Source organism: Hyalella azteca, unplaced genomic scaffold, assembly GCF_000764305.2.
Source record: "Hyalella azteca isolate HAZT.00-mixed unplaced genomic scaffold, Hazt_2.0.2 contig14637, whole genome shotgun sequence".
Classification (NCBI taxonomy): Eukaryota; Metazoa; Arthropoda; class Malacostraca; order Amphipoda; family Hyalellidae; genus Hyalella; species Hyalella azteca.
This window is the reverse complement of record NW_025944515.1, coordinates 100,445-111,379: the sequence shown is the minus strand read 5'-3', so window position 1 is coordinate 111,379 and position 10,935 is coordinate 100,445.

Sequence of the window (10,935 nt, the reverse complement as noted above, 5' to 3'; positions counted from 1 at the left end):
ACTGTGTATAAATAACTGTAAGCAAACTGAAACATGAAAAAATACCTGTAAGTGGTAACTGGTAACAACTTAACAAGTAACAACTAACATGTTGACACTAGTAACAGGCTGAGGTTGACAACATTACACCGAAATCTTTCGTACAGTTTTATTCTGTAATTTATATTATGTATGTTATAGTATGTATTATGCTGGTTTTTAAATAATATTTCATACCATTAAGTAAAATTTAAAGGCTTTATCTATAAATGTAGCGGTAGCGCTGTAGAGGCAAAACCTCGTATCGCTACTTAAATATGTAGCGGGCGCTACCGCTACCACTACATTTGCTTAAATGTAGCGCCGCTACCGCTACCGCTAATGGAAATGTAGCGGCCACTATTAGCGGCCGCTACATGTGCGCGCTACTGCCCACGTAAGAGGTAAGAGGTGAGAGGTAAGAAGTAAGAGGTAAGAGGTAAGAGATAAGAGGTAAGAAGTAAAAGGTGAGAGGTAAGAGGTAAGAGGTAAGAGGTGAGAGGTGAGAGGTAAGAGGTGAGAGGTAAGAGGTGAGAGGTAAGAGGTGAGAGGTTAGAGGTAAGAGGTAAGAGGTAAGAGGTAAGAGGTAAGAGGTAAGAGGTAAGAGGTAAGAGGTAAGAGGTAAGAGGTAAGAGGTAAGAGGTAAGTGGTGAGAGGTAAGAGGTAAGAGGTAAAATGTAAGAGATAAGAGGTAAGAGGTAAGAGGTAAGAGGTCGGTGCAAGACATCGTGATGTCGACATTATTTTTCTTGCATAATGTTGCTTCTTGAATTTACAGTGTTTGTATACTATAATCATTAAAATAATCCCTTATAATATGGAAGGTGTGAATATTCCTTTCAAATAATTTCGCCGGCTATATTGGCGCAATGCTAACAGCGTACGACTGGTAGGCCTGAGTAGACGCGATACGATAGGAGGATTGATTTGTCATAGTCTCTCCCTGAATTAATTGATAGAAAATTATTGAGATGTGATGCTTCATAATGATTTTGTTACCAGGAGCTGCAATAAAAAATACTTTGGTATGCCGTCCGAAAAAATTTCGTTAATTGATATTTTATTGGCGATCAGAATATTGTCATTGTATTTAATTTTGTACGAATCCATCAATATATTTTCATAAATGATTTTATGGATAGTTAATTCGAAAGACATGAGTATAATTCATTCTCTGGCTTTGAGATTTTTTTCTAATCTTCATCTGATTAGAAATCACATACTAATGTATAGTGTCAGATAGAAGTTGGGGAAAACTGAAAGTGATAGTCGTATAGCAGATTTCCGTCTAAGTATGGCAGACTTTGATTCGTGCGCTCTACCACCGGATTACGAAAACGAGACGTTATTTGATGAATTAGCTCTAGTGCAGTCAGCCAAATAACGGGGTCGGGATAGGCAAATTCTATTTAGTATATTTCAAATGGAGAAAATATCAGGATAATACGATAACAATGCTCGTAATATGTGAAACATTTGCCAATTTTCATGATAACTCAATCAGTTACTTAAGTTTATGATGCACGTACGATAGTCACTGTTAACGAAATCACCGATAGAAGCGCTCCAAATGCTCAGTAAATCTTTATAGGAAATGAAGAATATCTCTACGAATTTGTAAAATATATATGTAGAAAATATTTTCAACTTTAGGAGCTGAAGGAAAAGGAGATAGAGATCTGAATAATTTAATGAATATTTTCTTATAATAAGAGGATTATTTAGATGGGACTAAAACTTAAGGAGACGCAGGAGATAATGACTTATAAAATTTATTGAATAATTCCATATTATTGTATGGTTATTTAGACGCAGATTTAAACTTAAGGAGGTGAAGGAAAGGAAGGAGTCAGTGACCTAAATAATTTATTGAATAATTTCTTATTATTGCAGGGTTATTTAGACGGAGATTTGATGGTCTCCCCTAGCCAAGCGAGGTAGGGGGCGCTGCCCCCCGTTACCTGGGGGGGGGAGGGGGGAAGAGGGGATAAAATGAACAACCTATTAATAATTAAAAAAAATGATATGCGTTTAAAAATTATTTTTTAAAGACAACATTTCTAAAGAATCTGGTGCCTCTGGTGTTCCACATGTACATTGAATTTCTAAATTTTATTATGAAATATTAAAAAATTAATTTTGTAATTTTATTTCTAAAGTTAAAAAAATTAAAATTTTTCAAAAGTATTTATTCTGTCAATTGATACATGCATTATCTCCAACTTTACGCAAGGGTGCAATATTTCAGATCGATTGGACAGGTTTAATTGTGTTAAATACTTATTATAAGTATTTAACATATTACAAATATTATTTTATTATTATTTATTATTATTATTTACCATTATTTAACATATTATAATAAATATTATTTGTAGCAGACAGAAGAGAAGTGAAGTTAAAGAGAAGTGTTGTAATAAATTAGCGCTCAGTTAATAACTGATATAAATTCTTGCGCTTTATTTTTCATGCATGGGAGCAAAATATAAACTTGATATCATGAATATTTGTCTAATAACAACGGAATTATTAATAATAACGGTAATAATATACGTTAACAATAACTATTGATATTTAACGCTGATAATAAAGAAGTTACACCGAATATTTAATCGCTTGTACCTCCACATCATGAACGCAGGACAATTTCTGTCCTCCTGCGTACCTCCACATCATGAACGCAGGACAATTTCTGTCCTGCGTACCTCCACATCATGAACGCAGGACAATTTCTGTCCTCCTGCGTACCTTCACATCATGAACGCAGGACAATTTCTGTCCTGCGTACCAAGGATCTTCACTGACTCATAGGGACGCATGCGGTTCCACGCTAAGCGGTACCCGTGCTGTCATTGTACTTTCATTGCCATGGAAATTTTAGAATTAGCAACAGAAATATAGAATTGGTGAAAATTTATAGCTATTTTCTCTCTTTTAATTATTATTTGGCCATCAACGCTCGATAGGCCTGCGCCTGCTGTTGAATACCTGCTGATACATGGGCCGACTGTTGATTTTAACGGCATTTAACGCGTTGACTACGTATTGGTACATATGCGTACCACGAAATGTATTTCTCCAGGAGGTAGTGGTACATAATTCAGGTTGCCTAAAATCGGCCAAATCCGAGAACAAAAAGGCCAAAAAAGTCCGGTAATTCAATGTATACTAGTTTATTTGTAGGCTCCGCTATAAAAATTCTATTTATTTTCTTTTTGCAGTATTTAAAATTTAATTAGGAAGTACCCCTATCATAAATTTTAGCCGGCTAACGCAATTGAGAAAAATTAATCACGGAATTTGCCCGGAAAAAATGACCGTCTGGCAACCCTGCTTAAATAAGTACAAAAAAATGAAATAATAGTACAAGATGAAGCAATCGTAGTCACATGCTAAGCAAGGCTCTCAATGCAACCGTACAAGACTCTCAATACTCTATAAACTTGATGGCTTCGCAGCCTTTAAAATCATGCGTTAACTCGTTTTAAAATTATCCAACTATTATTTGTAACGCGTTGACTCTCGTCCGTGGATACTGCTGACGTATAAAAATTTGATGGCTAACTAATGAAGTTTTACGATGATACTGTTATTGTCTTGCACAGAATTTTTAACACATTTCAGCATCAACGTAAAAAAGGCGACCATGATCTTTCATTGTAACTTCTCATGTTTAATTCTTGAATTTATCTCTAATGTTGACTTCCTTCACTTCGTGTGTTTTAATTTTCAGTACATAATTCAAAGTTCGTTCGTTCTCATACATCAAGTTACTTGTGCACTCGTGTGCCAGCATCGCTTACATTCCCAGTTTTTAATTGAAATTCTACCGCAATCAACACAAGTGATCATTGAAGCTATTTGGTTCCTTTAAAACCTACCTACTTTCTTCAAATTCTATGTGGCAAGAGTTGATGCATTGCAGCGCTGGCCGACTAACTATGACACGTCACGACCAATTGGGAATAAGTCGCGACCTTTACATTCTTAGACCTGCAGAGCCTGTATAATTAAATTTTTTAATTAACTTATTTATAAATGCCATTAATTAATTTGCTATATATATAGTAAAAAATTACTGAACTTTACGAAAGATTGATAACTAACTTCATTATTTTTGGAGTGGATCACAATAAACCGGAAACAATTGTGTCATTTGACGCAGGACTCACCAATTATTTCTAACACTGAGAGGTAATCCTTGCCGCAATATCCTGCATAACAAGCATCAGTTATCATGAACGCAGGACAATTTCTGTCCTGCGTACCTCCACATCATCAAGCAACAGAAATCTAGAATTGGTTAAAATGTATAGTTATTTTCTCTCACTAATTTCATAATTTTATTACATCAATGCTCGATAGACCTACGCCTGCTGTTGAATACCTGCTGAATCATCGGCATACTGTTGATTTTAAGGGGAGCGTCTGGGCAAAATTTTATCTCGGCTGTTCACAGACGAATCACTCTGAAACTTGGTACACATATGTAACACAGAAAAATAGACAGCTTTTATTCATGTACATTTTTCGAAAAAAATGAAAGAAAACGTGAAATTCTTAGAAAACGGTCATATAAGGGGGTACTGTATAGAGCCATTAATCTTAGGCTGTGTAAAGATTTATCAGTCACCGAATTTTTGCGCTCATTCCAGCTACATTGTTTTGAATTCGGCTTGCCACAGCATTGCGTTTCGGATCTCGGCTCCCAGCTCGTCGCAGGTTCCAATATCATTCCTGAATTTCTGAAAGGTTCCGCCGTAAGAAGCTATTTAGCCGATAATGGAATCACGAAACTTACGTACGATCAGTTTTATATAGGCTGTAGTAAAGTTGACTCTTTGGTTGAATCGTGCGTGAAGATGACGAAGCGATTAATTTTTGGATTATTGCGCAATCTGATTTTGAACTACCGTGATTTCGAGTTTACCGTGTGCCAAACTGTACATCTTGTGAACAGGCGACCGATAGCATTCAGAGAAGCGATTCTTGATTCTTCGTCTAGTAACGTTCCGCAGCCTATTACTCCAGAGAATTAATCAAAGGCCATGATTTGATCTCGGTTCTTATAATTCCCGAACTATATAAAGCAGATGAAGACGAGCCCAGTTGGAAACCTTCTTACACCCCGTCAGATTTGAGAGCGTCTGATAAAAAGCTATCTAAAGTATTGGAGCTAAATATTCATTCATATATAAATATTCAATTTATCAACAATTTTGCTAGATTTCATTGCCTATCATAGCTAGGCTAATATTTATATTCATTCCTATTAGAACGCAGTGGCTTCTCAGCCTTCAAAAAGTTTCATTAGCGGAAATAAAAGTAATTTTAACCACTAGAATAGTCGCGCGTTGACACTTGTCTGTGGCTACTGCTAACGTACAAAAATTTGATGGCTAACTAACAAAGTTTCGCGATGACGTGTCGTTTGAAATTGTCCTGCTCTGAACTTTCAACACCCTTCAGCATCAAGGTATAAAATTTGGCCTTGATGATGGAAGGCCAAATTTGAATTTGAATTTTGCCCGTTGATTCTGCCCTCTCATGTTTAATTCATGAATTTTTCACTAATGTTGGGTTCCTATACTTCGTATATTTTAATTTTCAGTACATAATTCAAAGTTCGTTCGTTCTCATACATCAAGCCACTTGTGCACTCCTGTGCCAGCATCGCTTACATTCCCATTTTCTAATTGAAATTCTACCGCAATTAACACAAGTGATCCTTAATGCTATTAGGTTCCTTTTAAAATAATGTATACAATGTCCATAAAAAATCTTTATTCATGACTCACTATTCTAAATTCATGAAGATGGAAAATGATGGCAGGAAATTAGAAGGAAAGAAAAGAGGAAAGTAAGAAAATAATGAAAGAAAATGAAGAAAAGAATATGGAAAGAGAAGGGAGAAAAGAAGGAAAATGTATTTTGAACAGCCTTCCCGATTCTTCTTCACAAATATGTATTTCATATCCATTGTGTTACAAGATTTTTCTCACTTGCATGAAACTTATTCTACTGAGTGGGGTAAACGAGCTTTTAAGATCAATTAAACAGGACTCGCACTTTGCTTGCAAGGTAAATTAAACGAAATTTTGTATGAATGGAAGGTGAACTGTTTGACGAACTCCTCGCTTTGGTTACTCCTGCGATCGGTAAAAGTAGCACTATCATGCGCATTCTTTTCGCAGATTGGTTCGAAGACAAGTTATTTTCTTTACTACCTCCTGCTTCTCAGCATCGTGGAATCTTTCTCGGTATTTTTCGGTCAGTACCTCGTACTGCTCATGCTTTTTGGCACGATTCGCGTAGTCTCTACATTTTACATCCCATAGAGCTGGGAGGCCTCGATATACCTCGATGAATTCCGGCATAAATTCTTCTTCAACTTTCCTACCATCCGCCATGATGATAACACGTGGGTAAGACCAGAAGCAAGAAGCGCAACACAGCTCAGAACCACCACTGGAGACACACTAACAGAGTATTGCGCAATATTGCCCCTAGACGGCACAATATTTGCCAGTTTGCGCAATATATTTTCATGATTCTGAAAATCGCGCAATATATTGCGCAACCCGTCAATATCATGAATCTTCATTAATCGTGCGATAGGCGTTAAAATAGTTTTGCATGTAAATACTCTATCATCCTCTAAATAAACATTTCCTTCAATGCATCTGAATAATAAAATAGGTTAAAGTGAAATATTCAAGTTCAGAATACATTTAACGTCTACTTACCTACGTCTGCTGTTGAATACATGCGAATATTTGGGCCGACTGCTGTTATAACAGCATATCTGCTATTTTATCAATCTAATAAATTAAGGACTTCGTAATTCTCAGTATTTAGGTTGTTTACAGCCTTTAAAATTTGCATTTTCTTAGCAAAATATATCAAACTTAGCAACGATATCGTGCCATGATTCAAGTAAATGGATACTGATGAAATAAAAAAATTTGATGGCTAACAAACGAAGTTTCGCTAAGATGTGTCATCTGGAATTGTCCGGCTACGAAATTTGAACACGATACAGTACCAACGTAAAAAATAAGGCCTTGATCTTTAATTGTAAGTTCCAATGTTTAATTCTTGAAGTGAAATTTAATGTTGACTTCCTCTACTTGGTATATTTTAATTTTCAGTACATAATTCAAAGTTCGTTCGTTCTCATACATCAAGCCACTTGTGCACTCGTGTGCCAGCATCGCTTGCATTCCAATTTTTTAATTGAAATTCTACCGCAATAAACACAAGTGATCCTTGAAGCTATTAGGTTCCTTTTATACAGTGACACGCAAAAGTATTTGATATATCACAATTCTCTTCAAATCTCAAATTGAACGCGAGATTTTACCTAATATTCGGTCAGTATAATGCTAATGGCACCAGAAACATTATATCGGAAGGATATTGAAAAGTAAGCATTGATTAGGTCTTATTCAATAAAATATCAAAATTTACCCACGTAAAAGTATCAGATACAACAATTACAATTTAAATGTGGTTGCGTATCCTTCATTTTGTTGTACAGCTTGCAGTTGCTTCCTATAATTGCAAACGTTTTTCTTGTCTTCATTATATAACTTGGGATCCTTTTGTTAACATTGATCTTCAACAAATTCCCCAAGTTCTCAATGGGGCTGAGGTCTGGAGATTGGCCAGAAAAGAACATCAATTTCAATAACTTGAAGCCATTTTTTCTTGACTTCACTTCACTTCTGGGCCGTCGATCCCCGTCAGGGACTTGCCCCCCCCCCTCCAGGGTCCCACACCAGGCACGCCCTCTGGTGCCTCGCCATATTGGCGACCGACAGCACCCTGTTGCACCCCGGGCACTGAGCGACCCTCCCCCTCCTGGCTCTCACAGGTTCCTCCCCTCCTCCCCCCACAACCGCTTCAACGTCTCGTCCCCCAGCGTCCTCCCTCCCACGCCCCCCCTCCTGACCCTCCCCCTCCCGACTCTCACCCTCCCCCCTCCGACTCTCCCTGCTCCTCCCCACCGTCTCGTCCCCAACACACCCCCTCACATGCCTCGCAGCTAATTCTTCGTGTCAAGAGTTGATGTATGAGCGGTGGCCGGCCATCAGATGAACATCACGACATACATATATCTATACTATAACTTAATCATCAATATTCACGGGCCTATTCGGCCTCCAAAATTTATTTTAAGGTTATAAGTGAAGTATTCTACACATATTATGTATACGATATCAATGACATTAGTGAAGAATTACTGAACATGGCGCACAATAGATCACTAACTCAATTATTTTACTAGCGGAACACAATATAACGGAAACAATTGTGTCACTTGACGCAAGACACACCAGTAATTCTTAACACTGAGCGTTAATCATTGACGCAATATCCTGCATAACAAGCATCAGTAATTATGTTAAGTCAAACGTCAGTAATTATGTATGTTCATTATTCTCGCTTGAGAAGCAATGTAATTTTTGACCAAAATACTCTGTCAACCTCGCAACATACGCTTTCTTAAGTGAATCAGATTGATAAAATAAGTATAAATTGATTATTTATATTAAAAATCAAAGTTGACGTCATCCAGTCCAAACAAGTCAGTAGTAAATGAGGCATGATTAGACCAATCCAATGTTGCACAAAACATCATAGAACCCCTTCAAACTCACATTTTATGCCCGCTATAGAAAACGTTAAATGCATAATTATATAAACAAAGTTCATAGTTCATGTCGACCCTGCCTCTGCCGTCCTCATGGACGAATAGATTATTTTGTTTATTTTCTAACAGCTGATCGACGGAATCACAAGAAGTTTTTTGTCAGTGGACTTGCAGAAGACCACTGGACGCTGAGCGTTCCGGGGACGCCATGTTTTGGCATCGTTTGCGCGACCGATAATATCGGATGATGGCGGGCATGTAGCTTCCTAATCTAGCAATGACGTTAAACAACGTTGAATTGAAGTTGATTCTGCCAAACTACGTTGAATATCCGTTGACTCTGCCAAACAACGTTGAATTACCGTTGATAATGCCAAACAACGTTGAATTGCCGTTGATTCTGCAAAACAACGTTGAATTGCCGTTGATTCAACCAAACAACGTTGAATTAGCGTTGATTCAGCCAAACAATGTTGAAAAACCGTTGATCCAGCCAAACAACGTGGAATTCAACGTCAGATGGAGCAGCGCTGTTATCGGCCATTGTTATCTTCTCTCTCCCCAGACTCGTCTTTGCAGGATAATGAGAAACAACATGGACGACAAAATACCGTCAATATCATATATTTGTCAGAGCTTTGGTCAGGCATGTTGGCCTGCTTCTATTATTTATTATGCAATGTTTTATCAGACATTAAAATAAAGTTGAGTTCTGCTGCCATGACTCAAGTTATTCAAATTTACAATATTTCCTTTCCAATTAAATAAATTGCGAGAGCAATACGTTTGAGGTCGTTAACCATTTCACTTGCAATGTTACGCAAGTGAAAAATACTAACCTATAAATTAATAAATAATTCGTTTACATTTATTTATTTCAGCAAAATATAGCCCCCTGAGGACCCAAACAATCACCTGTAAATTTATTCGAATAAATTATTTATTGTGTCAATCGATATCAGTGACTTCAATTAATATTATACTGTGGAACTGTCACATATGAGCTTTGTAATCCAAGTTAATCAAACTAACCTGGGAAATCTAAGTTGAGGAGGAAGCAATAACAAATGTAATGAATGCGAGTACAACGAATTTGTCTCATGCAGTGCAAATCTCTAAATGGTATGTTTCGTGCAACCTGAACATTTTATTGATGGGAACAATGCGTACAGCCGAGCGGAGTGAAGCATTAGTGCAGAAGCAGCAGCGGGGCTCGACAATATATGAGTTAGTGCTATTAATTCACCAACTATTCAGTAGCTCTATAGTGTTATGTCGAAATGGCACTTGCATTAAAAAATCTTATTATGTATGGAAAAAAATTATGCAAGATTTGTTTATATAATGGATGATAATTGCTATCAATTATCGTTTTCGCCAATATGGCAGTGGCTGCCCTGACTATTTTGGCTAATTTGCTCTGCAGCATGCTTGCGCACGGGGTGAAGTATGAAAATTATGCTGGTATTGGGCAATGCTGGGTTATTTCAGTCGTCCCTTCTGGTGTTCGGACTTCGGACTTCGGTGAACTGTGATGGCAGCGTCACAGTCGCGGATGCTGACACTCAGCATGAAATTAGGATTTAGGAGTGGTCACCGTGTGGTGTACACTGTACACATGAACCTGTAAACATGAGGATAATGAGCTCTTGTGGTGGTAATATCACTAATATGGAAACACCGCAAAACATTATACCTAATTTTAAATTTTTCATGCTCTCATATCAACAGGATTTGGTCTGAAGAATCGTATGTTTAAGATCGCGAAAATTGATGAGTGATGACTTTGTAATTTGTATTGTTATTAGCCTTAGGTCACTAGGTAGAAGACGAGGCTGATGACACCAATTACTGCTTGCTGCACAATGCACATTCACATGATTCACGATTTCACGGTCACCAATCCTCAACACATGTCTTCAGTGGCCAGTGCTGTGACAAGTCAGTGTCATGTCATGTCACTCACCAGTAACCATTTCCATTTTCCATGGCCGGTGGCCCTGACCCGGCGGGCCATCCCCGGCCTTGACTAGGTATATTTTTTAATTGACCAAATTACCTGGCTCAGCTGGCTGAAGCATGGCCAGACAGTAGTCAGTAGACTTATTAGACTAGGCCTATACCTAAATAGGGTAAACGCGGTATATTCCGACATCGTAGGTAATTCCGTCACTTCTCTAGTTTTTCCTTTATATTAAGCTTTGTTTTAGTTCCATGCGTTCATTGATGGTTGAAATGGTGACGTCATACATTTGCGTGTC